This window comes from Ambystoma mexicanum, chromosome 11, assembly GCF_040938575.1.
Source record: "Ambystoma mexicanum isolate Mex_15411 chromosome 11, UKY_AmexF1_1, whole genome shotgun sequence".
NCBI lineage: Eukaryota > Metazoa > Chordata > Amphibia > Caudata > Ambystomatidae > Ambystoma > Ambystoma mexicanum.
The window spans coordinates 429,284,035-429,311,095 of NC_090934.1; the positions used below are offsets into that span (position 1 = coordinate 429,284,035).

General features: G+C 50.2%; 1 long non-coding RNA gene across 1 annotated transcript in view; it reads right to left on the reverse strand.

Moving 5' to 3' along the window:
• The window catches only part of LOC138503488 (uncharacterized), a 72,516-nt gene extending 45,908 nt beyond the window's left edge, over window positions 1–26,608 (reverse strand). Inside the window, exon 1 of the long non-coding RNA XR_011279649.1 lies at window positions 26,550–26,608. This is a non-coding gene — a long non-coding RNA (uncharacterized lncRNA). The remainder of the gene's footprint in view (window positions 1–26,549) is intronic.
• Between the last annotated feature and the right edge of the window lie 453 nt (window positions 26,609–27,061).

Below are 27,061 nucleotides of genomic sequence, written 5' to 3' on the forward strand. Positions count from 1 at the left end.
ACTCTTGTCGTGTCTTCTTCACACGTGGCCGGCCTCCGGATCTTCCATCATGTGTCCTGCCCACTGTCCCAGCATCATTTGCAGTGTTGTAATTTGAATCAGATTAAGCTGTTGATGCCAGTCAACACTGCTTGTCAATACACAGGTGTATGGGCAGCCTTTTGATACCATGCTAGGCATCCCTGCTTTGGTACTGGGGTATAGGGGTGCTTGACTGCTAGACATGGTACACATTGAATACACAATGCACGTGATGTCTGAATTTGACATTGCACTGCCTTCACATTTCCTGGCACACACCATGGAGTGCTTGTACATGTAGGTAGTGAGTGGCGTACACATTTTCAGCATTGCATAGACCCACTTCGATGCAAACTGCCACCTTTCAACAGGTCTGATCACAGTAGCTATTCAAAGTAGACCCAGCATGCATGCCAGGTCATATGTTGTGTGTCACATGTCTGCCGGATGCCTTTGCTGTCGGTGTGTGTGTGTGTGTTGTGTGCTTCTGACATGTGTAGTGACCTTTTCCTCTCTATTTTTCAGGTGATGACGCAATGGATGCAGAGGATGGTGTTGTCATGCCAGACACAGGGTTGGTAAGACCACATCAACCCGGCACTAGTGGGGGTCGTGGGGTGGTAGGCCACGAAAACCCCCAAGTGCTGCAGTCCATCATGTCTCTGGCTGCCTATGAGTCCAGCCTTGATGACGACTCTGACGTCCATGTTGAGTTGGATGACCATCAAGTCCATGTGTCAGGGGTGAGTGATTCTGATGTGGACACTCCTCTGTCTGCGACACCTGCACTGAGGGATCAGACAGTCTTGGTTCCTCCGCCCGTGGTGGATCGGGACGCAGGGTCACCCTCCACACCAGTCACTGATGTGCCTGGGACATCACGTCGACGGGGGCATGTAGTTGTGCAGCCGCAGGCGGTGCCAACACAGCGAGGACCCCCGGTCCTTGGGTCCCGCAGGGGTCAAGCCCGGCAACGCGGTCGCCGCGCGCAACCGCTGTATACTGAGTGGGAGCAAGACATGACTGCCAATTCCGAACGGCAGGGGGCAGCAATGGAGAACATCGCTGACAGCATGGAGCGTGTGGCCCGATCTGTGCTCCCCCCTGCTAGGCAGGTGCTTCTCCAGCAGCAGGCGGCACGGTCCACGGCCCGCTCGCTCAGGCTGGGCATGGCGGCCTCAGACAGGGCACGCCAGGCTGAAATGTCGTCTCTGCGTCAAGCAATTGCTGCTCACGCAGAGGCGCACATGGATGCCCTGAGGGAGGAGTATGCCTCCCTCAGATCCACTCTGGGTGTCCTTATGATGTCCCAGAGGCAACAGCCAGAGGAGAGGTTTGCACAGCTTGAGCGCACCATCTCGGCTGAGCTACAGGCTTGCCGGGAGGTGCAGCGGTTGTCCAGCCAGGCCTTGCAGGAGGAACTCCGTGTTACACGTGCTACCTTGCAAGAGGAAGCACGTGTATCACCTGAGGTTCTGCATGCAGACCTATGTAACATCGCCACACAGAACCAGGCTCACCTGTCCGGCAGACTTGCTGCCGACGAGGGGCAAGCTGCGGCTAGGCGTGGCCAGGCTACTGTGCCACGTCCTCCTTTCCAGGATGAGCCAGACTCGGACGACCAACTATCTCCCACATAGGTCGTGCTGTGCAGGCGTTGAGCCCATGGAGGTATTTTTTTTTGGCTCAGCATCATCGCATGTGGATGTTGAGCAGCACCCTGTACCTCCCCCCTCCTGGGTGCCTCCCCTCCCCCCTGGGTCGTATGTGGCCATTTTTGATTTTTCTTTTAGTTTAGTTAGTTAAGTTTCTGTTTGATAGTTAGTTTAAATAGGTAATGTAGGTTTTCCATGGTTAGTGTAATTAGTTAATAGTTGAGTTAGTTTAAAATTTGTAGTCTATTGTGCTTTCATGTGACAGTGCGGTGCCTTGTGGTTTTTGAAGGCATCCACTGTCTGTTCCAGCTGGGCCCTTCATGGTTGTCTTGTGTATGTGTTTGCTGCTTGGGTTCCTTGACTCACATATGCCACTCCTGCCTCCCTTATCCATGGGCTCGCAAGGATGGTTCGGTGTTACAGAATTTTACACAAGGGCTTTGGACTGTCATATCTGTGGCATGTCTGGTGCTTTGTGGCTTGTGTTGACACCCCTAGTGGGGATGATTTAGGTGTAATTGTCCACTGTTCAGCTTTTGCTTGATGGGGTGTGTCATGATTAATGTGGACATTGATTGCTATGCATTGTGTATTATGTCTCTTATCTTTCCTGTACACGTGCCTGTTGCAATTCATGCTGTAGATAGTGTTCCACACTTTGGAAGTCAAAGACGGGCTGATGGTGTGATTTGTGATGTGACTCTCTGACATGGTCAAGTAATGAGATGCCTGATGAGACACACACAGATCACTTTGATGCATGAATCATTTGTTTCATGCACTTTCTGCAGGGGGATGAGGCACCAGAGCACCTTTGCCAGCAGACATGGCCCATTGGACGACGGAATTCCTGACCCGTTTGTTGGTGCCCACATGCACATGTGTGCACGAGCAGAGCCACAGTGATTGCAGACCCACATCCTAGAACTGCTGACATGTTCCAAGGAACTCCAGGCAAGGTGAGCAGCATAGGGGGGCCACGACACAGCAAGCTTGCACCAGGCGACTTGCACATGGGGGCTTAGTCACAATACTGAGGGTGAGCTTAGACGAATATTGGTGTTGAAGCACACAATGCAGCTCAGATGTGTTTGTGGACTGATGGCTGTTGATAGTAGGGTTGTCTGGGACACATGCAGGGGCAGTGGCACATACCCTGCGGTACAACAAGGTTCATTGAGGCACTTGTATCAACCATGTAGCCTTCCGAGACATGGAAAGGGGCAGCTCACAGGGACATACAGCAAGGGACATACTTGGGTGCAGTGCATGTCTATTCCACGTACTTCATGATAAATGCACTGCCAACTTTGTTTTGGTCGTGGTGGTACGCAACTTGCTCTGTAGTCATGGCTTGCCATATGGGTCTGTCTGCTTACCCAGGGAACATTGCATGTTGTGCGAATTGTGACACATTGGTGTTCCATTTGCCACGCACCCACCAGCGCCTGACTTACTGCATTGACTGTGCATGACCCGAAACAGGGGTGATGTTATATATGGTTACGAAGCATCGAGCACTGATTATCTGTTTGTAGAGTAGTTTGTTGCTATGGGGCATGTTTTGTGTTGTGTTTTAGTGTAATTGGCACATACAGGTTGTTGACTGTGTCTCTCTTTGCAGCATTGCAGTGCTCCTGTAACCGGCCCTGAGAGTGCGCGGGCAGGAGGCCAGCACTCAAAACCAGAGCTAAGTGTCTTGTTGTTTTCCTTACAAACTGCCCTGCATAGGCTTGCTGTGGAGTGTACTGATGCATGGATGTATGTGTGGTCCGATTTGGTATGTTTTTTTCCCTAATCACCCGTGATCCTATGCAATTATGAAACCTGTGCCCTCTACCCGGTGTTCCTGCTTCCCGTGCCTATCCAAGCAACGTTCCCTGACCCTCTTTCCCCACTGGGGTTGCGGATGCCTGTGTAAGCCCCGAACTTGCAGGCGCCAAAACCCTAGAGGGGGTGGTTGGTTCGTACCACTCCTGAGCCTGGACTACAGAAGGCCATGACAATGATGTCCAAGTTTGTTTGGATTGTGTTTGTGTCTCATGCAGGTTGTACATTTTCGTGCATTCCCTAGTTTCATGTGTCATTCCTCCTCCCCTCACCTGCCACTCATTCCAGTCATCCAGTGTGTCTACACCTGTCCCGACTGCATATCCCTGAACCTCATTCCCCACCATGATCTCAGGGGCCTGTGTGAGTTTGACCTTGCAGGCACCCGGGACATGGTGTGGGTGGTTGTTTCATGAGACTCCCGCGCCTGTACAGGGGACCTGTAACAGTACACATCCATTCATGGTGCATCATCCTATGTCATGTACCACACATGTCTCACATCCTGTCGTGACATTGTTCTGCTGTGCTACCTTGGTTGTTGCATCATTGTGGTAGTACTTGGCGTTTGTGAGGTACTGCTACGTCAAGTCATCTACTGGAGGGTGTTTGGGTTCGTTTTCATGCCTTGGATTTTGTGATTTTGGAAATGAGTGTGGATTCTGAGGGTTCAGGCATCTTTTTACACACAAGGTGGGAGATGGACACGAAGGGTAAAGGTGATCCTGTGGCCAGGTGGAAATGAGGGTTGGAGGCTCCATGACCCAGGTGCAGTTGTTCAGTGGGTCATGGTCATTTGCGCGGGAGGGGGGGGTTGTTGTTGATAGTTGCATTGCCCTGCAGTGTGATGGGAACTCTGACATTGTAATGTTGTTGTCCTATGTACATGTTGTGTTCTGCTGATCAATGCCTGTTCATGTGTTGTGTTTTCCTTTCAGGTGCGAGGGGATAGTTGTGGTTTGACATGCTGGGGTGTACACATGGTGGATGTTCACATGTGATGTGTAGGGAACACTGATGGTCACTTGAGTGCACATGCATATGTGGAGTGTATGTCCCTGCAGAACCACACACTTGCACTCGGATGCACTCCATGTACTCCCACCCTTGCATATCCACGTGTACAATGTTTGCCTTCTGGTGCCCACTGTGTCCCGGCAGCACATGTTCTGTGACCGATTATGGTTCCAGTACATGCCTAATTTGATGTTTGATGTAGTCTGTCACTTAGATGTGATGCTCAGGGTGTGCATCACACGCAATGGCTGTTCACTGTGCTGTGCGCTGAGCAGTGTGATGCAGGAGTGGGACACTGCACACATGAGCTGCAGTGTTGATTTTGCAATGCATAATGTGCATATAGACAGGCATTCATTGTGATGTTACGACTACGACTGTTGCAATGCATTTTGAAACAACTTATTTTGGGTGGGACATTTTGTTGGTCTGTCATTTCATCTGATTCCGGGTCAGGCATCATTGTCCGATGCCACTGTACATTTAGGACATGGCAATGTGTACCTTATCGTTACTGCGTCGGTGTATGGGTATTGCTTGCCATGTCATGTTGATGTTTGGGAGGGTTTGACTGACATGACAGTGATGGCCATGGCCTGTTTTGCAGGTGTGTGTGATGCACACCTTGCATGTCCAGGTCATCCGCTTCTCAGAGCAACTAGCTGGTTTCTCTCCGCAGCAGGGCCCTCCCCCTGGAACAGACTTCCTGCCTGACTTGAACTTGAGGGGAACCATCTCCAGTTCTGGAAGCACCTCAAGACTTTCCTCTTTGCTTCTGCTTACTCTCTGCCTCTCCCTTGCAGAATTCTTCACTGGAACTGCACAGGAGCTGCTACTGGGACACTCTCACCAACCTCGGTCCCTGGCCCAGCCACTGTCCACTTGCACTGCCACCCTGGCAACCCCTGCACTGCAGTACTGTCTCTCTATCCCTACAGCCTTCCCTTCCCAGCACTTGTCTGCACTTACCTTTGCAGTTGCCACCAGGCGACCTATGTATTATTTTTTTGGCCTACTTCCCCTGTACTGGACTCCCCCCCACACTTCCCCTTGCACTTTTCCCTTCCCCCTACCCCTGCACTTGCACAATCTCAATGACACCTGGCCTAGTAGTACCGTTCTCTGTGTTCCCTTGTTCCCCCCCCTGCCTCATTGCGCCTTGGAATACTTGTGTATGGCCCATGTCATGTCACATGTCATATGTGTGCATTTTGGTTGCACAGGATAGCTTGTGTTTAAGTAGCTAGGGATGCAGACGATGTGGCACTTCCATGGCAACTATCTCAGGGTGGTAGGGTTGTGACAGTTGACTGTCACTTTGTCATCATCGATTGTCACCTGGTATGTGCCAGGCCTGTGTGCACTCCGCAGGGGTGGGAGTTTAGGTGAAAAATGTGGCCACAAGCTGGGTCCGGGCTTCCTCGCCACGTGCCCTGTCCCCTCCCATGGGTAGCGCCTGTGCCTGTGGTTGGGGATGTGGGGGCACCACCATGTCCACCGGGACGCCCTGCCGTGTTGCAACATTGTGCAGGACACATGCTGCCACAATGATCCTGCACAATACTGGTGGTGCATAGAGTAGTTGCCCACCAGAGCGGTCAAGGGAGCGGAAACGTGACTTGAGCACTCCGAATGTGCGCTCCACTATGCCCCTGGTTGCAATATGGGCGGTGTTGTATCTTACCTGGGGTGGTGTGGTGGGGTTCCGGATTGGCGTCATAATGTGTTTGCTCAGAGGGTAGGCACTGTCCCCTGGGGAGGTGATAATAATTGAAATTATTAGGGTTGGGATATTTGTCTGTGTGTGACTTGCATGCATGTGCAAGGGCGTTTGTACTGACCTAGGAGCCATGTGTCGCCATGCTGCCCAGCTTCCAGGGCCCGGCTCAGGGCGGACATTCTGTATATGAAACTGTCATGGGTGGAGCCAGGGTAGTTTGCATAGACAGAGGTGATGATTCCCTTTGCATCGCATACCACCTGTACATTGATGGAATGCCAGTGCTTGCGGTTTCGGTAGATGTGCTCAGTGGCCCTAGGTGGACGTAGGGCCACATGGGTGCAATCTATGGCACCGAGCACTTTGGGGAAGTGTGCCACCCTGTAAAAATCCAGGACAACGGCCTGCCTTTCTGCGGGTGTTCTGGGCATGTATATGTGCCTGCGGACTGAGGGGTGCGCTGTCATGATTGCCAGTACCTGGTGTAGGCAGCGTGACTGCGTGGCCTGTGAGACCCCCCCCACTATGGCAGTGGTCCGCTGAAACGACCCAGTGGCCAAAAAATGCAAGACATTGAGCAGCTTCTCCAAGGGGCTCAATGCTTGGGAGCAAAGGGTGGGGGATGTGAGGCCATCTTCCCACTCCCTGACCAGGTCTAGGATGATATGGGGTGGAAACCTATACCTGCCGTAGACCTGGTCGTCAGGCATCCCAAAAAGGCTTGTCCGTGGTGCAAAAATGCGTGCCCTGGCTATTCTCCTCCTCCTGCGGTGTCCCACGATCAGTGCAGCAACAAATGGGGGATTCATCGTCGCTGTATATACGCGTTTGTTGTTTGCGCGCACTTTTATGCTGTCCGCGGGACGCCTCCGTGTGGGCGGACTCGTTGACGCCTGTGCACGTCTTTTGCCGTGCACGTGTTTCCCGTATTCGGGTGTCATCGCGTGTGATTGGAGGGGAGCGAGCGTACACGCGATTGGGCTGGGTACGTGTATTACAGGGGTGCGCGAGAAATTCTACACGCGATTAGCCTGGGTACGTGTATTACAGGGGTGCGCGAGAAATTCTACACGCGATTAGCCTGGGTACGTGTGTTCCGGGGTGCCGTGAACTTTCACACGCGATTGGTTGAAATCCACGTGTGTTCTGTCATCACGTGCAATGAGGGATACACCCTTGCACGTCACGTCACAGACGCGCTCACGCGCTGAGGGCCTTTGGTCCAATGAAAATGCGTATGCGTGCAGACGCGCTTACGCGCTAAGGGCCTTTCCTCGAATTACACGCTGACGTGCAGATTTTTCACGTGCCAAAACACTCCGTATCAAGCTGGCCACGCGTATGCACACGGAAGACCACGCTCCTGCCCAGAAGGCCGAACTACTGCCCCCCAGAGCCCCGAGCACGCTCCCACCTGCCATCTGCTGCCGCCTGACTGCCTGCTGCCCACGTGCACTGCCATTTGCTGCCTGCACATCAGCCAGGGGTGCTGTTGCTGTGACCACCCCTGCTGGAACCGAAGACTCCCGACTGGGATTCCATCGCTCCACAGCCCAGCCCCAGGACCCAGTTGCCCACCCACTCCTGCCTCTGGGGTTGTCATGTCGGGGCAAACACCATCTGGCACCACTGGCAACCCCCGGCCAGAGAGGCAGAGGGGCACCAGCTTCAGTGCCACCGAAGTTGGTGTCCTGGTGGAGCAAGTCCTGGGGCAGTATGATGCCCTCTTCGGAAGTTCCCGCGCCGACAAGGAAGGACGGACTCGGATCTGGACTGACATCGTGACTGCCATCAACGCGGAGGGGGTGGCAGTCCGCGACTTACAACATGTCAGGAAGCGCTGGGAGGACTTCAGGTCCAGGACCCTGAACAAGGCCCGGCGCCTCTTGAAGGCAGCGGATGCCAAGGGGCGCTGGGGCCACTTGTCGGAAGAACAGATGAGGGTCCTGGAACGCATATCCCCAGCGCTCCACGTCCAGGTCCTAGAGAAGCAGACCCGTCTGGAGTCGAGCGGTGAGTGTACATGCATCCTGATTGTGAGCAGTGCGTGTGGTGATTATTCGGTAGTGTGCAGGTTGCACATCTGTTTGTATGGGGTCGAGTATGGGTGGGGGTGTACAGGGCCGTGGGGCTGACACATGCGAGGGCTGGAATGTGTGAGACATGGATGGTGCTTGTGTGTGTAGGCTTGCATGCCAAATGCAGTTGTGTGGGCACCCATGTTTGGATGAATGTGTATGTAAGTAGACATGTCCGTGATATCACGCATGTATGTTGTTTTCGGCTGCATGTATCAGCACTGTGTACATGTGCATGTGTGTGTATTTGACAAGGGTGCAACAGTGATGCAACATGGATGCATGTGACAGCGGTATGTGGAAGCCTGATTGGCAGATGTGACATGGATGCCCGTCTGAACAGTGCGACACTTGGCAGAGGTGTACACATGCATGCAAGTGTGGTGGTGTGTGTACATGTGTGGTGCACTTCCTGTGTTGCATGTGATGTCTGGCTCACCTTTGGCTGCTCATGCTGTTGTATGTGTATGGATGGTGGTGGCAGTTGCGATATGGCCGTGGTATGGGTCATGTGTGCGAGTTGTAATGACATGTGTGTTGGGGATTGTGATGACATGTCTGAGGTTTGCCAATGCCACTCATGTGCAACTGTCATATGTGTATGTGTCCATTGTACAGTGCCCTGATGCCTGTGTTTTGTTTCTCCCTGTCTGCAGCGTCAACTGATGAAGAGGGCGGAGAAGGTGCTGTGGAGCACAGCGGCGGGGATCCCACCGCCAGCCGGAGACGCAAGGCCCGGCTCCCCTCCCGTGTTGTCATCTCGTCGGGGAGTGAGGAGTCCGGTGCCGCGTCCAAGGCCGCAGCTGCCGGGGGGAGGTCCAAGAAGCGGAGGTTGGAGTTGGACTCCTCGGCAGCAGAAGGGGCAGCTGGGACCCCACAGGGCCCAACAGGGGAAGATGGCACGGAGTCATCCAGGTTGGTGGGGGGTTTGGTGGAGGAGGAGGCCGTGCAAGCACCAGAGACGGGGTCTGGAGGTGGGGATCCCACTGGTGCTAGTGGTGCAGTGCAGGACCAGGGACAGGAGGCAGCACAGGCGGCCGCGGAGGTGCCTGTGTGCAATCCTGTCCCCGATCCTGTCCCTGCATCATCTTGCACCAGCAGAGATGCCTACGTCCAGACCCGTTTTCAGGCAGGGGATGAGCTGACGTCAACTGGCCTTCCTCTGCCTGCGGACGTGGCTATCCAGGTCCGGGTTGAGCCTGTCATGGCGTTGCGTCAACAGGCCATGCGAGGTGACCTGCAGTCTTTTCATGGAGAGACTGCACATCATCTCGAATGGCTCGTTGACCACGTCAGCCTGCTGGGACAGGTCACCCAGGCCGGATTCCTCCGTCTGATGGGGCTTGCTCCGACCCCCTCCTCAACTGGACCCCCTACGCGCCAGTCGTCCTCTGTGCCATCTTCCCACCCATCAGTCACCTGGGTGCCCTGTGGAGCTGCCTCTGACGGTGTGGCCAGGCTGGTGGAGGAGGCATCCCTGCCACAGTCGGGAGTCGGACGTCCAGCAGGGGTGGCCACATCTACGACTGCACCCCAGCCGGCGGAGGATGTGCAGGCAGCAGGAGGCAGTGCACGGGCAAAGGCAGAGCAGCAGCAGCAACATGGTGGGAGCCATGAAGGCTCGGGGCCTTTGACATTGGAGGGGCAGGCATCGGCCGGAGGGCAGGAGGACCCAGGACAGAGAGTGTCTTCCGTGTGGCAGCGGTTGGGCCACGCCATAGATGCGGAGCGGCGGCGGGCAGAAGAGGCGCGGCTCACAATGGTCAGGGCGGAGAACTCCATGCGGAGGGCCCTGAGGCGGGCCGAGTGCCTCGAGGCAATCCGCAGGGGGTTGGAGGAGGACACGGCGTCGTCCTTGCGGACCCTCGGGGCCATGGAACAGGACCACCTCCGGGACATCGAACAGGAGTTCGATGATGCCCTGGCCCGGAACACCACGGAGTGAGCCGCTGGACTTGCCCGCCGCCTTTGTATATAGTTCTTTAGTTTTAGGTTTCCTTTGTTTGTTCTTATGATTTGGAGTCGACGGACACTGCTCCACTTTTTGTATATAGTTGCATTTTAGTTAGGGTTTTTTGTAGGTTTCCTTTGTTCAGTTGGGCTCATGGACCCTTGGAAGTTTTGTGCATAGTTCTTCATTGGATTGATTTTATTTTTCATTTGACTTTGGACAACATGTTTTTGGATTAGGATTTGGTGTTTTTATTTTTTTAAACGGACATGCAGCTTATATTTTTTTCATTGCCATTGTAGTTTGTTTCATTTCTTTTGCATTCTTTATTTTTTAATACAATTTTGTTTTCATACTTCACTGTGTGGTATCATCTCATTGGTTTCATGCATGTCATGTTGGGTGTTTTCCCATTCAATTGCAACCATTGTGTGTGACGGACATGGGTTCATTTGCTTTATGAACATTGGGGGTGTAACATGTAATTTCCATTTCCATGTGGGTGAATGGGTTACTTGGTAGGGCTTTTTGGCTGTGGAGGCTGACCATAACGCACATGATTGGGGATTGTGAGGACCTGGTGGAGGCTGCCCATGGTGGCTGGGGGGTGGGGGTGATAGGGGACATGAGTGGGGGCCTGGTGGGGGCTGGCCATGGTGGCTGGGGGGTGGGGGTGGTGGGAGACATGGGTGGGGGCCTGGTGGAGGCTGCCCCTGCACTGCTGGGGGTGGGGGTGGTGGGAGACATGGGTGGGGCCTGGTGGCAGGTGCCCCACAGTGCTGGGGGGTGGGGGTGGTGGGGAACATGAGTTGGACATGGGGGGGGCCTGGTGGCAGGTGCCCCACAGTGCTGGGGGGTGGGGGTGGTGGGGAACATGAGTTGGACATGGGGGGGGCCTGGTGGCAGGTGCCCCACAGTGCTGGGGGGTGGGGGTGGTGGGGAACATGAGTTGGACATGGGGGGTGGCCTGCTGGCAGGTGCCCCACAGTGCTGGGGGGTGGGGGTGCAAGGGGACATGAGTGGGGGGCCTGCTGGCAGGTGCCCCACAGTGCTGGGGGGTGGGGGTGCAAGGGGACATGGTTGGGGGCCTGCTGGCAGGTGCCCCACAGTGCTGGGGGGTGGGGGTGCAAGGGGACATGAGTGGGGGCCTGCTGGGGGGTGGGGGTGCAAGGGGACATGGTTGGGGGCCTGCTGGGGGGTGGGGGTGCAAGGGGACATGGTTGGGGGCCTGCTGGCAGGTGCCCCACAGTGCTGGGGAGTGGGGGTGCAAGGGGACATGGTTGGGGGCCTGCTGGCAGGTGCCCCACAGTGCTGGGGGGTGGGGGTGCAGGGGGACATGAGTGGGGGCCTGCTGGGGGGTGGGGGTGCAAGGGGACATGGTTGGGGGCCTGCTGGGGGGTGGGGGTGCAAGGGGACATGGTTGGGGGCCTGCTGGCAGGTGCCCCACAGTGCTGGGGGGTGGGGGTGCAAGGGGACATGGTTGGGGGCCTGCTGGCAGGTGCCCCACAGTGCTGGGGGGTGGGGGTGCAGGGGGACATGAGTGGGGGCCTGCTGGGGGGTGGGGCTGCAAGGGGACATGTGGCTTGGCTGGGGGGCATGCCCATGGTGGATGGGCTGCCTGCGGGACATGACCAGGGGTGCAGGGTAGTCCCCTGTGGTGTGGGCTGCCTGCAGAGGTCGTGGAGGGGGTAGAGGGGAGACCTGGGAGGACCCACACTGGCAATTCACCTCTTCAACTTCCCGCACACCCACGTAATACACTGCCCCACTCGCACAGGCCCAATCGCGTGTAGGATTTCTCGCGCACCCCTGAAATCCACGTACCCAGCCCAATCGCGTGTAGATTTTCTCGCGCACCCCTGTAATCCACGTAGCCAGGCCAATCGCGTGTAGAATTTCTCACGCACCCCTGAAATCCACGTACCCAGCCCAATCGTGTGTAGATTTTCTCGCGCACCCCTGAAATCCACGTACCCAGGCCAATCGCGTGTAGAATTTCTCGCGCACCCCTGAAATCCACGTACCCAGCCCAATCGCGTGTAGATTTTCTCGCGCACCCCTGAAATCCACGTACCCAGCCCAATCGCGTGTAGATTTTCTCGCGCACCCCTGAAATCCACGTACCCAGGCCAATCGCGCGTAGAATTTCTCGCGCACCCCTGAAATCCACGTACCCAGCCCAATCGCGTGTAGATTTTCTCGCGCACCCCTGAAATCCACGTACCCAGGCCAATCGCGTGTGGAATTTCTCGTGCACCCCTGAAATCCACGTACCCAGCCCAATCGCGTGTAGATTTTCTCGCGCACCCCTGAAATCCACGTACCCAGGCCAATCGCGTGTAGAATTTCTCGCGCACCCCTGAAATCCACGTACCCAGCCCAATCGCGTGTAGATTTTCTCACGCACCCCTGAAATCCACGTACCCAGGCCAATCGCGTGTAGAATTTCTCGCGCACCCCTGAAATCCACGTACCCAGCCCAATCGCGTGTAGATTTTCTCGCGCACCCCTGTAATACACGTACCCAGGCCTATCGCGTGTGGGAACACCCGCACACCCCTGAAATACACGCTCCCCGCTCTGCGTTTGCTGCTGCCCTTTGCGCTGGATTGGGGATTTTGATGGCTTTTCCCTGCGCGAGGGGCGTTCTTGGGGGCGTAACTGACGCTGCTGCAGGGTCGCTGCGCCACTCTGCGCCACGGCTGGTTGTGGAGGTTGGAATCCATGAATACGCTGTGCGCCTGAATGTGTTTCGGCGCACGCGGCTGGCGCAGACTACCGCATGCGCACACTGTGCGCCAGCCGCGTGCGCCACTTGTGCGCCGAATTCTATGAATTGGCCCCTGAGTGTTTAATGTTTGTAAAACATTTGTTATTAAGTGCTTGTGGTTGGAAAACCAACATTTTACACTAAACATATACAATCCATACAAATGCCGTATAAAAACATAACGTCTGAATGTTTCACATACAAAGCATATATAATACTTTTCACTTTATATAGAATGTATAAAATCCTAAATTATTAATTGCACATTCAAGGGGGAGTTACATCCAACATTTCTTTTGCTCGCAGCCATATGTAATAAGCCACCGATGTCACCACCAGCAATTCAGCACCATACACTATACCCCAGAACTGGTCAGAGTGATATAGCTGGAATTTAGAATAACCTTTCTCATAATTAGGTCTCAGGACAGTACATTCCAGTAGTATATGGCACGTAGTTTCCACTTGTTATTTACAAAGCGGACAAAGCCGCTCCTCCCTCGGGACACCCTTCCAGGCACCTGTTTGCTGTGAAAAACCAGACATTGTTTCACGACCTAGTCCCCAAGGATCCCCTACTCAGGTGGCCAGGGAAAGCCCATCACTATTGGATCCCGACCCTGGGGGTGGACAAGTGAGGGAGGATCACCTGGGTATGAGGTCCTTGAGGAGTAGGGGAGAAGCACCGAATGGTATCCCCCATTTCCCACAACCCATCTAACCCCTATGCCGGCATATTTATATGGAAAACTACAACTCCCATAATTCCTCCCCACTTTGACTTGACAAAAGTACTGCACCAAAGAAGATGAGGAATAAGGCTGGAGAGATTACCTCCCCTGACTTGCATTGGCCCTGTCCCTCTAATAAGGCCAGACAGAGTCAGACACATAGCTTTAACAATTTACACCCGCCACTTATTAGCACTGCCTGTGAAAATAAAAGGTGTACCGCACAGGCACACTTTGTGCGAGGCTGGGCACGAGAAGGAACAGCTCTTCCAAGGCTGATGCGGACCGGACGGTGGAAGCTGGAAGGTCAACGGGCTGATCTGCAGTTGAGAGGATCAAGAGGAGGCCAGGCAAGATTTCCATGCTTTTGGGAAGCCGTGAATGTTCGAAATGTAAAGCCGACCGAGAGGAGGGAAGAAACCTAAAGATTGCAGGGAATCGGCCCATGACAGAATGAATGACAGAGTTGGGGAGGAGCAGAGGAGGTGTTGGTAAACGGCTTTGAGCAGCGAGAAAGATGAAAGACACTCTATTAACATGGCTGGTGAGCTATCAAGGGAAACAAAAGTCTGGTTGATGTTAATGAGAAAGCGACTGTAACTATGCAAGTGGAAGGTTGCGCGTGTGCCGATAAAACACAAATGAAGAGAACCATTGTTAACAGAGAAGGCTACAAAGAAGTAGCGTGGTCCTGCAAGAGGAAATCGCACATTCAAAAGTCCCTGTGAAATGTGATAAATTGTGAAAGATATTACAGCGGAGATCAAATAAAGAAAGTTGAACAAGTGTAAAACGAATTATGCCAAGAAGGCAAAGCTTGAAATATGTGAACTGTGAATATGCCAAGATCCCAAAGCTTGAAATATGTGAACTGTGAATATGCCAAGAATGCAAAAGCAAAATATTAGAACTACAAAGGCAAGTGAAGAGAATAAGAACTACAAGTACCAAGCAGCATTTGTGTTGTAACAAGGAATAAGACCTACAAGCCCCAAGAGGTATTGGCGCTGTAAGGAATAAGAACTACAATTCCCAAGAGGTATTGCTGTTGTAAAAGAAGATTGTGAACTGAGCAAATATCATGGGGTAGTGGTGTTACTTATGAACTTTCAAAAAAGGTCATTGGTGCCACCAGATGAGTGTTTATTGTAAAATGAAGGATTGTTGAAAGAAAGGTTGACGTTGTCATACAGAGGTCTGTGGAAATTCTTTGCAGTTTTGAAAGTCTTTTGACAGTGGAAAAAGATACCATAGATAAAACGTGGTAAAGGGAACTCCCATAACTGTAAGAAATTGTCTGATGAAGTGAAGCAAAGCTGGCTTGAGCCAGGTGGAGGGAAGCCTCTGTAGAACGGTGAGAAACTGAGAAACATATGAACTGAGTATTGATGGCAAGGTGGGCAAAGCCTTAAATAAGTGATTGAACTATTGGAAATTGAAAGCCTAAAAGTGAACTGTTGAATTGTTCCAGTAAGCCAAGATGTGCAATACCGAGAGAACTGTGCCATCCACCTATCTTTTGTTTCTGTTAAAAGACTCCCTAGACACCGTTGGGTTGAATCTGGGTAAGGGAGCAAGCACTGAACCCATGCTGACATTTCTTTTTGAGACACTTTTTTCCTTATGTATTTCCTTAACACATTTCATTTTTTTAAGGGCAAGGTTAGGATTTCTTAGTATAGGGCTTTTTATTTTGACCAGACATATTAGTTATTGTTTAATGGTCGACGTACTCCCATTTTAGAGTTAGGGATAGTTAGGAATTCTACATTCCCAAACAAAACATTGAATAAAGGTTTTCAAAACTTTTATCCATTGTGTCTGTGTCTGCTCCTTGATAACATGCCTTCATTACAGTACTCAAGAACCGGTAAAATACCCAAGCATAAATATAAAATAAATCCAATTAACGTCGGATTGTGCCGCTTAATCAAGTAACTGTGAGGGGTTTCACTAAATATTCCCTGCTGTGAATATAAAGCACATTTTCTCTTTTTGGCCAGTTCAGCCAGTGACAACACACAATCAATCATATGCTATCAACTTTGCACCTAACTTGTTAAAAAACAAGGTCATCTCCAAGACTAACAGAGCGGGCAAGCCAATCTCCTCACAGTAGTGGCTAACAGTACTCTCCATGGACCTCTACCAAATACTTCTGGCACGGAACTTCCCATGCCCAAGTGTCTAGCTCACAAGCAATCCACTAGCAGCCAGACGGTATTGATTGTAACCCACAGCTTACAAATGGCATTCTTCCGTAAAGACATCAATGTCTGCAGCACCAATTCCAGTCTAATGGTCTCCACAGGTTCCGCCCCAGGGAAGCCAAGTGATGAATGTAATATTTTGGCCTCTAACTTGTGTAACCATAAAACTGCCTTCTCAGGAACAACATCAAGAGCATACAAGATGTCTGGAATAATAGAAATATTGTAGGCATTAACCTTAGCCTCAGTGGAATGGCCACCACCGTTGTCTATAGCTCTTTTAATAGTGAGCCATTTCTGCCAGGCTTTCGAAGAGATCACTTCAGTGAGGTATGTAGATGAAGGGGATGCCCTAATAAGCAGGCCTAAGTATTTATATTATTGTACTTGTTCTAGACAGATACCTTCCAGGCTCCACGAATAAGATGCACCACTGTACACCCTTTACAGTTGTCATTATTTTTGTTTTTGTTGAATTAATGCGTGGACCATTTTGATCAACATACTGTTGTAAGATGGCTAGTGAGTGCTGTAATGCCACAGCAGTCCTATCCAGAATAACAGTGTCATCTGAATACGTTAGACAAAGAATATTCTTGCTACCAAAATGAGGCAGAAAATTATGGGCGGTCTTCAATGTCATGGCTAGATCTGCAATGTATAAATTGAATAAGAGGGGTGCGAGGACACACACCTGCTTGGACCCGGTCTAAGTAAGCAAAAGACTTAGACAAGGGGCCCTCCTGAGACAACCTTACCTTGTCAAACATATCACTATACAGTAATTTAATAAAATAAAGTAATGATGGATCAATGTCCCAAGCTTCCATATTTTCCCACAGTTTTGTCCTTAGGATACTATCAATGGCTGCACAATAATCCACATAGCACATATGGAGAGATGCCTCAGGATTTTGGAATGTATTAGAGATGAATACAAGAAGTACCCAAATTGAATGTTATGTATTGCAGCCCTTTCTAAAACCGGTCTGTTGAATGTTCAAAGGATTGTTTGCAATAGACCAAAGTGTTAACATTTCTAATAGAAGGTTTGAAAAACATTTTGGACTACAGTCAAGCATGGCCAATAGTCTGCAATTTCATGGTTCCAAACGCGAGCACCTCTTATGTACTGGGATTGGAATTTGTTGCCAGGAGAGAGGAATTGCTCTAACCTCGCAAATTTGGAGGTAGAATTGGCGCAATAAATCTGCCCACAACAAAGGGTCATCCTTGATAAGTGCATTGCACAAACCATCCAGACCTTGGGCACAGGAAGCTTTAGGCTTTATAATAATACCAGTCAAATCGGCTTCCATCACATATGACCAAACAGAATTCCCGGCCATGGCTGTCAAAGCTCCTGCGGGGCGTGTTTCCTTCACATTCCAATAGATCTCACCACTAAATGTTCCCTAAGCCTCCTCCGTATTGCTACATAGATCGATCGCTGCCACACGCTTTCTGTGTACATGATAAGTGCCAGACCATTTTAGTATCATGATTGTTTGTTTATTTATTTGATAAAGCGCACCAAACCCTTAGGTAGCTAGTTCTGATCAAGGTAAACTGCCAACTTGGGGACGTGACTTCTCTAAATCTATAGTCACATAGCCAGTGCTTGTATTGGGCTTGAGCACTAGCTTCCTGTTTTCTTTTTTCTACCTCCTGTAAGACAGCACTCCTCCTAACTCTGCATACAATAGAAGTTAATTTGCTTTTCTTTTTAGCTATGCCTAAGTCAAAGGGCACCCCCGGGCTTAACCCCCGGGCTTAACCAAGGACTTGTGAGTGACTATGTGTCCGTATTCAAAAGGCCAATAAGTATCCATCATCACCTTTAGATTCCAATTACTATTGGTCATGAGTTCACTACCGGTGTAACCACTTTCAGTCAGCATTGTGTTAAGACTGTTTATAGTAGCTGTAGACCACAAAAGTCGATTTCCTTGAAAATGCACTTTTGGACTGAAACACAACTTTCCCCGAGCTCTCGGTGCTCGCAGGTTATTCAGTAATTACTGAGCTGTCAGGGAGATGGTTTTGCCTTTGACAAAGGGGCCTGCCTAATTCTCCTCCACTGGGGCTGTTTCTTCCTCTCCTCCTCTCTTTGAAGTGCCCTTGCTCGCTCAATCTTCCTCTCGGGCTGTTGTCGTCTTCTCGTCTCCGCTCTTTAATGTGGCACTGCTCCCTTCACACTGGCGTAACAGGGGCCCCCGCAGCCCCCGCGGTGCGGGGGGGCCCCGCGGTGTGGGGGGCCCCACCAGCACATGGCTGGGAGGGGGCCCCAGTAAAAAAAAAAAATAAAAAAAAATGTTTCTAAAAAAAAAAAGTTTCTTTTGAAATTCACTCTGCATTCATAAAGAACATTACTGTAACAGAAATAATTTCTTTATGAAGGCAGAGTGACTACAAAAAGAAACTTTATTTTTGAAGTCTGAGGGCCCCCGTACCCCATGACATGGAAGACCCTAGGCTGGAGGCCTCCATGTCATGGGGTGGGGGGGGAACCCTATGCCTTCAAAAAGAAATTGTTTGTTTTTGAAGCCACTCAGCCATCATAAAGAAATTATTTTGATTATGGTTCGGTCCTTAACTGAAATAATTTCTTAATGAAGTTATAGTGACTTAAAAACGAAACAATGGGGCTCATTCTGACCATGCCGGTCCGGAAACAATGGTGCTGGTAAGCTTACAGGCACTGTTGTTTCCGGACCGGCATATTACAGGTCTGCCTGGTGGGGCTGCCGTGCCCGACAGGTCTGACCCTGGCAGGCACAGCAGCCACGGTAGGCAGACCTGTCACGGAAGCACCGGCACCGTTAACAATGGTGCAGGTGCTTCTGTGTCCCCATTCCTGTGGAGTCTGGGGTTTAACGAAATTACCGGCACCTGATTTCCCAGCCGCCGGACTTGCAGTCAGGCCATAGTAATTTTTTATGGGTCTGGCGGCAACCAGCCGGTAGCACCGGCACGGTTACCGCTGGACCCGTAATGAGCCCCAATTTCTTTTTTAAGTAATAGGGCCCCCCCTCAACTCCATGAGGTGTGCGTGTATGAGTCTATGGTGAAAGGGTGCACACTCAAATGTATAGCCGGCTGCCTGTGTGTGTATGGTGAAAGGGTGCACACTTAAATGTATGGGTGGCTGTGGGGGTGTGCCTGCATGGTGAAAGGGTGCACACATAAATGTATAGGTGGCTACCTGTGTGAGTGTATGGTGAAAGGGTGCACACTTAAATGTGTGGATGACTGGGTGTGTATAAGGTAAATGGTGTGTGTGCTTGTGTACAGGGACACAAGAAAACCTTCATTTCGGGGGGGCTAACCCTTCAAATGTTGGGAGAGGCGCTAACTTCACATGCGGTGGGGAGGGGGAAACTTATTTGTGTGGGCGCATCCAAATTATTTACGCATTTTAATGAGACTATTCTAGTGCAGATTCAATGTTACAAGCAGTTAACTCTCTCCTATAAGTCTCCTGTTCCCTCTCTACCCTTCCAATCACTCCCCTGGCATGCAAGTACTAAACCCACATCACGATTTCAATCGCCTAAACAATGTGGAATTTGAATGCAGGTACTAACAGTGAAATGCTTTACGTTGGTAATTGCTGGGTTCTTGTTAACAGCAAAAACCAGGTGCCGTTTAAAATCTGTGTCCTGTTCGGTCTGGCAACTGCTCTAAAGGTTAGCCAAGTTGAGTCAATATAGCCCAAAATGTCAGGGGGGGTAGTGCTGAAGCCCAGTCAACTCAATGGTGTTGCGCTACTACCTGTGTTTAATGCCTTGCTTACTCCTAGCCCTATTCTTCCTCGTCCCAGTACTTATATACGAGGCAGTACGTGTGTTTGAGGCACTCTGCCTCATACAAAAGTACTGGGAAGAGGTAGAGGTACATGGAGCTAATGCCTGATTTTGCTACCTGTAATCTTCATCACTCCTAGTCCCACTGTTCCTCATCCCAGTACTTACCTATGAGGCAAGGAGCCTCATATGAAAGCTCTGGGACAAGGAAGAGGGACACACAGGTAATTCTGGGCCAAGGAGCTGATTGTGGAGGTTGGGGTGGTGGGTGGGAGGGAGAGTGGATGTGTGGGGGGGCAGGATTGTGTGATAAATCATAATGGTTGTCCATGTCCAGGCTAAGCAGGCATGATATGTGGTATTAGTGGCTAGAGAGGCATTTTGATTTAGCCAGTCTAGTCATTCCTCAGTTTGGTATGACTTTCTTTTAACTGGACATTTCTGATAAAGTAGTCCTGCTAACTTTAATTACCTGGCTAGATTGGCATTTGGGTGCTGCCAGTCTAGCCATTTCTTACTGCGGCATTGTATATTTTTCTGGGCATCTGTGATAAAATGATATGATGTGATTCAAGTCATTTATAATGCGCCTGTACACAAGTGTACACAAGGGAGGGATGATAGAGGGAGGACAAGACAAACGATCTCACTAGGCCTTGTGTCATTGTGAGAATGAGAAGTGCAAGGGAAAAGGGGGCAGGGAAGTGCAAGTGAGAGGGGAGGGGAAAACAGGGCAGCAATGCTCTCAGTAAGTGCAGCCAGGGCAGAGCAGCTATTGGTTGTGCAAGAAGAACAATGGACTGCAGGGTTACAGTTACAGCCCCTAAGTGCATGGTAGGCCCGGAGGCAGTGCAAGGGTGACCAATCAAGAAAGAGCCTGGACTCAGAGAGACTCTGAGGGTAGCCAAGCAGCCAGTCAGTACAGCAGACATGTAGGTCAGGTAGGTCAGCGGGGGGGGGGGAGAGAGAGCGAAAGCAGCAGAGAAGAGGAAAGCTTTTAGCTGCTTCCGAAACTTCAGGTTGTCCGCCTCAAGTTTGAGAGGGGCAGGGAGGCCATTCCAGTTGGAGGCGCCAGCAGAGGAGAGAGGTCTACCCCCACTCTCTGCCTGGAGAAATGTCTAAGCCTTAGAGAGTTGGAGGTAGCTGAGTGAAGGGTTAGAGAAAGAAGGTATTTTGGAAGAGAGCATTGGATTTAGTGTTGGCACTGGCCCCAGAAAGCCTTGTGGGCAATGCAAAGGTTCTTGAACTTGATCCTTGCAGCCAGTGGAGAGATTTCAGGGCTGGAGAAATACAATCCCAAGGCTTGAGGCCAGGGCTAAGTCTTGCAGTCCTGTTCTGGATTATTTGCAGGTGAAGGAGACTAGAGGAAGACAGATTGAGAAAGTGGCTGTTGCAGTAGTCCAGCTTAGAGACAGTGAGCTTCTGGTGGAGAGTGAGAAAGGGAAGAGTCCCTTTGAGGAGGAGCAGCTGGTAGTGGGACTTCTTGGTGATGTCCGAGATGTTAGGAGAGAAAGCGAGTGTGGCGTTGAAGATGACACCAAGGTTTTTTGCCTCGCAGGAAGGCAAAGGAAGAGGGCCCAAGGTGGTCTGCTATAGTGAGAGAGGAAACACAGTGGCAAGGGTCCCAATGAGAAGGATCTCTGTCTTACTGGCATTAAGGCAGAGATTTTTGGAGGCGCACCAATCCTGAATCGTGGATAGACAGTCAGGAATGTGCAAGAGAGGAGAGGAGGATGAGGGGAGCCTGAAGGAAAGCTGAGTCATCCGCACAACACTGAAAGTTAGAGGATAAGGTAGAGATCAGGGAGGCCAAAGTGGCCAAGTAGAGGTTGAAAAACCAGCGTGAGAGGATAGAGCCCTGGGGAATGCCACAGGTAGAGAGAGGTGGAGGAGAGAATGGGACCACGATCGACCTGGGAGCGGAGTGGCGGTCCAAGTGGAAGTAGGTCAGTCACTCTAGGGTCTGATCTGTGATGCCCAGGTTCTCACAGAGTCGATTGATCAGGATGGCGATGTTGACCCTGTCGAAAGCAGAGGAAAGATGAAGGATGAGAATAGAAGGAATGCTGGAATCAAGGTTAGAGAGCAGCACAGGTGTTAAGGAGAGCAGTTTCCATGCCTCTGGCAGCTCTGAAGCCAGACTGATGGTCATGGAGACAACCAACAGATTCAGTGTGGAGAGTAAGCTGGGAGATGGCAAGCTTTTCCAAGAGTTTGCTCAGGAAAGGTGGAGATTGAGCGATAGTTTTCCAGCAGGTAGGATCAGCAGACTGCTTCTTGAGGAGTGGGTGCACAAGGGAGTGCTCAAAGGGAGAGGGGAACATTGCAGTGGCCAAAGAGTGATTACAGAAATCGGCCAAGGCTGGAGCGAGGGTGTCAATATGGGCTTTGATGGTTCTGGAGGAGCAGCGGAGCACCTGTTTGGACGACACTTTCATAGATCGGACTTGTCTAGAAACCTCGTCAGGTGTTGTCAGAGAGAAAGAGGAAAAAGGAGGAGGAGAGAAGAGATGGACAAAATGGGCCGAGAGAGGAAGAGGACATAGAGGACAGGATGTCCTGAGATTTAGCAGAGAAATGAGAGGCCAGAGCTGTACAGAGGGCATGGGAGGGAACAGAAGAGGTATAGACCACAACAGGATTGACCAGTTCCTTGCAGATTTTAAAGAGTTTGGCCGTGTTGTTCGAGGCCATGGAGACACATGCTTTATTGTGTGCTCTCCTCTTGATGAGTGTTATTGCTTTGACTGGCATTTTGCTGAAAACAGTCTAGGTATGTCTAAATGTGGCCTGGCATTCTGTACTATAATGTTATTACGTGTTTACACTGGTCTACATTGTGCAGCCAGTTGGAAGCATTAATGTTCCTGTGAACTGTTGGTGACTTGCATGTATTGGATTGTGTTACCCTACAAAACAATTGCAAACACTCTGGCTTTATAGCCAATTTATCTCAGAAAGTGTGCTGTATATTGCATTAAAACACATATTTATATCTTTTTCCTAGTGCAGTGTGCGGCATACCCCTTCAGCAGCACGTTCATGCGTATTGTGCAAGCGTGACAGTCTAGGCCGGCCCAGAGTGTGGCGCAACCCGTGATTTGTTGCCGAGTTGGGGGGCCCCCTCAGCATGGCTCGCAGGGGGGCCCCCACATTTTGTGTTACGCCACTGTCCCTTCAATATTGCATGAGCTGCTGGACGCGCTTGTTGAGAGAACAGCAGCCACGTATATCTTTCTCCATACAATACTTCCACAACTCTCCACGTTAAAACCATTTGAAGGTGTTTGCCAATATCTGGCCCTTGTTTGGCCTTACCATGGCCTTCGGGGGTTGACTCTTACTTTTTAAATGTCTTCATTGCCCTTCCAATATAGGCCATATATCTTTGTGTGGTAAGGGGAGTTACTTGGTTTCCCCCATACATACATACACATGGGACAATTTGTTGTAATGATGGATGATGGCCGCAGTCTGTTCCCTCGCAGCATTTGGACGCAGCAGCAGTTTGGGGCCAGATAATGGCATTTTAATTATTTCGGTTCACTTGGCAGCTATTAGCACCACCCTTTGGATGGAGTTAGATTTTGGAGGTATGTTTGGTGTCATTCTTGTGATTTGTTTTGTTTTTGTTCTTATAAACGTGTTTGTGTTTAATTAAAACATTTAACACAACAATAAAAGTAAGCATAGCAAAGCAAATAAAATACATGTACATCAGCATAATACAGCAAAATCAACATAATAATGCATTAATTTCGAAACATGCATCAACCTGGGTCATACAGGTTAAAATACATACAATTCTAAAATAGCCTATCCAGCGAAATATGACACCTAACCAACCTCAATATGCTCTCTTTCAACAAGTTCTAAATGACAAGAAGTCATGAATTATACGCAAAGACACCTCATCCCAACCAGATTTTTCCCCAATGTAGTAAACTGCCATTTTCCATATACAATGTGCTGCCCTGTAACAATCAGAGACTCAGCCGAATACTGGACCAAAATTGGTCTGTTCTAATCCTTGTTGGAGGAAGTTCCAGGTTATTATCACCTTTAAGATATCAGTGTTCGAAAGCCTGTCAGCCTATGAGTAAATGCTATGAGTAAATGCCTAGCAATTTCTACCCCCATAGTGCATACACGGCACATTCCTGCCTCACATAGGTACCCACCCAAGCTCCAGTATACTCATGAGTGGGGAGCACGTTAAAACCGCAAATACAGGATGAAACGTCGAAGTTCATTACCACAGAATGTTGTCAGATACCTCAGCGGCTTCCCTAATGCAAAACCCTGAGTGGTAGTTAAGGTTATTTGCCAAATCCCATTCCTTGGCTTTAGTTTTTAGCTTCACATCAAACAAAGTAAGCGGCCATTTCAGTGCTAGGCGGTATGTCCAAATACATTTCTTGACCATATTTGCCAATGCTAAAAGGGGTACATTAGTGTTAAAAACACGAAAATCCCTAGCAATTTTATCCATTAAGTTATCCTCAAGGCCCGCTGCAGACATTGGGCATCATTACGAGCATGGCGGTAGCCGTGCCTGTATGGCAGGCATGGCTACAGCCATGCTCGCTACCGGCACCGCCTCCCGTGATTGGGCAATGACCAGCCCATTACCGGGTCAAGTGGCACAGCGAGGTCAAGTGGCACAGCGAGTAGAGTGCTCGCTTTGACATCCGTGCAGAGCCTGCTGACGCAGGCTCGAATCCTGGCAGGGCCAAACTCAGCCTTTCATCCTTCCAAGGTCGATAAATGAGCACCCCACACCGTGGGTAATAATAAGCAATGCTTAGATACCTGAGGGTTCGTAGCGATATGCAATGCTAAATTATTATTATTATTAGGAGATGAGTGGGCCGGTTCGCGGGAGGTATTAATGCCGGGCTCCCGGTGGGGAGCATGGTTGCACCGGCACCGTTGACAATGGTGCCATTGCAATCACGAGTTCTGCTCGCGGGTTTACCCTCCAACCATTCTAACCAGAATACATATTTTTCAGTAAGAACTTCCAATCCATAAAGGATGCTTGGTATCATGCCTATCTTATATACCTGGCGATAACCTTGAATATTGTGTACACCTTTCCTGTCCATAAGCCCTTTAATCAAATTCCATTTTTTAGTGACTTTACCAATCAGTAATTTTTCATAATATGATTTATTAAGGAGGTTTTTAATAGGCATACCAAGAGAAAGATATAAGTCAACAACTTCTAAAGGGACTCCTTTTATTTTCCAATTATATGCAGGTTTGGACCACGATTTCCTGCCTATGACCATCACCTTAGCTTTATGCAAATTAATTCTTACGTTATTTGTGACAGCATAGCTATAAAATGCATCCAGAGTTCACTGTAGACCAGCTGAAGTGTGATTAAGGACCACTGTATCATCTATGTAAGAAAGCCACAAGATGGATTCTTGGCCAATCCTAGGAGGAAAATGACGCTGAGCACTGAGTGCATTATCCATGTCTGCTACATAGAGATTGTAAAGAACTGGGGTCAAGACTCGCCCTTGCTTCAAGCCATAGTTAGTGACCATAGGCTTAGTAAACGTTCCCCCCTGATCTAGTGGATTCTCATCTGTGGTCTGCATGTGTATTTGTCTAAGGAAATTGAAGATATAGCGATCTATTCCCCAGGCTAACAGTTAATCCAACAGTCTCTCTCTCATAACACAATAGAACGCACCAGCATAGTATATGTAACAGTGATACCGATTCTTCCCAGGGGACTGATGGATATCAGACATTAAATTATGTGAATTCCAAATATTGTCAAGTGTGCTTTGAACACACCTAAAACCAGTCTGTTGTTGAGATAACAAGTTATTTTCCCGTAACCAGATGTTTATTCTACGTAATAATGTACAAAAGATTTTACAACTAGAATCAATCATCACCCTCAGACGGTAATTATGTGGACCAGTTCTAATTCCCTTTTTGAATACAGTAACAAGTGTAGATTTCTTCCAACTATTCTGGATGATTCTGCCCCTCCATATGGAACATTCTATAAAGTAGCAAGGCCCACAGCTCAGGATTACGTTTGAGGAACCTTTCAGCAGTGTTAGAAAAGGACATGTTGGCTTGTGCATTTGTGACCGAGTATCTCCTCACTTACATATGGAGAAGAACGTTCCACGCAGAGCCTGTGCGCAGACCTAGAAGGGAGTAATGGTCATATATTGCAACGATAAACTGAGCCCTACCACTTTGAGGCTGAAGGCATCACTCTGATGTGATGCCCAGTCCTTGATTCTGGCAAGAGCCTGTCAAATTTCGCACCTTGGAGAGTGGTATATTTACTTACATTTAAATACTCATTAACGTAGCAGCAGCAGAAAACACACAGTAGCAGAGGACGAAAGCCTGCCCTGCTGATATCAAAAGACCGCCTATGATGAAGCCACACGCTTAACTGCTGGGCTCACAGCTTCATGAAGACCCACGCCTCCAATGATTAGCATCTCTTTGCAAACTAAAAAGACTCTGAATTGCGTAAAAGATGCATTTGATGAGTCTAAGGAAGGCAGGAGAGCTATTCGGCCTCCTGGCCTCAATGGCGGGGATCGGGGGGGGGGGGGGGGGGGTAGCTGGGGGCGGGGGGGATTGGGTCAACAGTACAATGGGTTTAATGGCCCCACTTACTACCAGCTTTTAAAGCTTCCATTGAGCCCCTGTTATGTCATGTGTGGCAGAACTGCCCCGATCAATTATCTTGCCTCCTCCCGTATGGACCAACCTCAATAATGGAGCCAGGTAAACCAGGACCGTATATCTTTATTTCCATTTACAGCTCCATTCACCCAGGCTTTAGTAGCCCCTCCTCTTCCTCCCTCTCCCCTCGTGTACCTGGCGCTTCCTTCCTTCCCTTAAGGTCGTTCCTATTAAGGTGGTCCCCTGTCATTTCTCCACAACAGCCCCCACAAAATGTGGAGGCTGGCTCCGGCCTCATGCACGTGAAAGACTGCACACAGGGCCGTCACGAGGGGGTGGGGGCAGGAGGGGCAAACTGCCCCGGGCTTCGCGCTTGCGGGGGGGCCTCGCGGCACCCCTCTCCTCAGTAGAAGGCAGCACAGTCCACCCGTGTCCTTTATTCACACAGGGGACTGTGCTGTCTGCTCTCTGCCCCTGCAAAGATTTTGCTGTTTGTTGTGATTGTGAAGCCGTTTGGCTCCGCAACAAACAGCAAAATAATGGGAGACAGCAGGGCTCGGAAGTGAGCTCTGCTGCCTCCCGTTATTCAGCTGACAA